Source organism: Nematolebias whitei, chromosome 6 (genome assembly GCF_014905685.2).
Source record: "Nematolebias whitei isolate Nwh7 chromosome 6, NemWhi1, whole genome shotgun sequence".
NCBI classification, from domain to species: domain Eukaryota; kingdom Metazoa; phylum Chordata; class Actinopteri; order Cyprinodontiformes; family Rivulidae; genus Nematolebias; species Nematolebias whitei.
Genome location: NC_056503.1, coordinates 36,888,104 through 36,890,573, shown reverse-complemented (window position 1 = coordinate 36,890,573; position 2,470 = coordinate 36,888,104).

Here is a 2,470-nt window from a genome sequence, read left to right as displayed (position 1 = left end):
CTGCAGCTCCACAGGACCCCACGTTGCCCGCTGCAGCTCCACAGGACCCCACGTCGCCTGCTGCAGCTCCACAATACCCCACGTCACCTGCTACAGCTCCATAGTTTGCCTTGTCACCCGCTGTAGCTCTCCAGACCCCTGCTGCCGATATGGCCCCATTGCAAGGTATTGGAGGGTCGCTCGGCCTTTTGCCATGGACATTACAAGTTGCCTGACAACCTCATGACCGCCAGGCCTGGAACAGCTCTGGACTACTCAGCAAACCAGAAGGGCAGTCCAGAGCTGTTCCAGGGCTCCGGTGGGCGGTCATGAGGTTGCCTGGCAACTTGTAATGTCCATGGCGAAAGGCCGGGTAACCCTCCAATACCTTGCAATGGGGCCATATCGGCAGCAGGGGCCTGGGGAGCTGCAGCAGGCGACGTGGGGTCCTGTGTGAGCCGATTTTCTCTGTTGGCACGCATGCAGCTGGATATCTCATCAACTTGAAGACTTGATGATGTGTCTATCTCTGCTGCCATTTGTGGTTTTTAAGGACGCATATTTAATTGGATTTCCGATAACTGGTTCCTGCTTTTTGGATTCAGCTGGTTGCTGGTTTTATCTACATTCAAGGAAGTCGTCGGCAGCAAATTTGGACTTGATCACGCTGCTTGCCTTTATGATGGCTTGGTTTGTGCCTCGAGTTCCCAGACTTAAATGCTTTGGGCAGAATGGATCAGATCTCGGGGATTTTACTCAGGCACGTTCCATCGGAGTGGCCATGTAATTTGGACATTTTGGAATCGTTTGGACCAACACAGACTCAAAGTAGATGTCATTAAGTTCTGCCTGTCCCCAAAACAACTGTGTGTTTATCTGAATTTGGCTCCTCCAGCTGGCCTTGAAGGCCATCTTATCTGAATTCGCCTTGAGAACATGTGATCTGACTCTGTCCCACCCCCTTCCCCTACCATTGAGGAATTTCCAACTGATAACCAGAGGAAACCAGCTGAATAAACATTGTGTCATCATTTTAGGACTCTTGGATTCCCATATGTGTTGCCCTTGGCCATTGCCCTACATCACTCGAGAATGTTTATGGATCACACTGGAGGAAATTGGTTGATTATTACATCCTTATCAGAACCCCTACAGTGTCCTCGAGTGCATCCTTGAACATTGCTCACCGCTCTCGTCATCCCCCCCTGCAGAATGTCTACGTCACTATGTGCTTTATGTGTGAGGTGTTTTTTAATATTAGATTTTTTCTTCTCAGTCAAGAAGAAAAAGGTTAATAAGAATTTTTTTGCCTCCAATTCCTACGTGTTCCAGTTTCACTACTTTTTATCTGTCTAAGCAGATCTCACTTGTAAATGATTCTTTGAGGCTCAATGTGATTTATCTGTCTAAATAAAGGTTGAATGAATGAATGAATTTTGATTCAAGATGGCTACCACAGCTACGGCAGCAGCCTTTCAGTCCCTGTCAAAGTTTCTCCAGGAACTTTCTAATTAATATTTTGTGTGCAAAAACCGTTTGCTCAGTTGTACGTTATTAAAGTGCCAGATATGCCAAACTCAAGGATTCAAGGTTCTTTGACATTCGCACCACATGTGGTACATGTGGTGGAACGAAATTGTGTACGCAGGGTTCCAGTTACATCCAACAAAAGGATTAAAATGCAAAAGAAAAACAGTAATAAGATCTAAGATATGAACTAAGAACAACAAAAACTACAAATATGTTAAACACTAATAGCATAAAAACAATAGACCAGCAGCATGAACATGAGTCTGTATGAACAGATGAGTACGAATGAACACAGCAACATGAAATAGATCAGCAGCAACATGATGTGATTCTTCACAGGGATTATCTTGGTTAGATATCCTGATGCATGCTCAATAATCCAGGTAGAAAAGTCTAAAAAAGTTAAATCTGGTCCTCTGGACATTCAAATTTTTGTTGTTTTGCTTTGTTGTTTTTTTTTTTAATGTCCAGAGGACCAGATTTAACTTTTTTAGATATCTTGGTTAGAGATTCATGAGTCTAACAGCCTCAGTGTAGAAGCTGTTCTTCAGTCTAGTGGTTCTACACTTAATGCTCCTTAACTTCCTTCCTGAGGGGAGTAGGGCAAAAAGTGTGTGTGCTGGGTGAGTAGGGTCCTTCATGATACAGGTGGACAAACATAGACATAAGGTACAAACAAAAGTGATGATTTTTAAGTGCCACAAGAAAGCAAAAATAACAAGCTCATCACCTACTGCTGGCCAAAAGCTATGTAAGGAAATTATGCACATATTGTTTAAGTTTGAAGGCAAAAAAAATAAAAAATCCTTTGCTGTGTAGCAGGATTAATAAAAAAATATATATATTTCCCCATTGCAAGTTTGTTCATCCTTGATATACATGTAATAAAAGACTGGAATTTCAGATAAACCTCAGCCTTTTAGAGATAAGAGGAGAGACACCACTAATGCCTCTAAAAAGA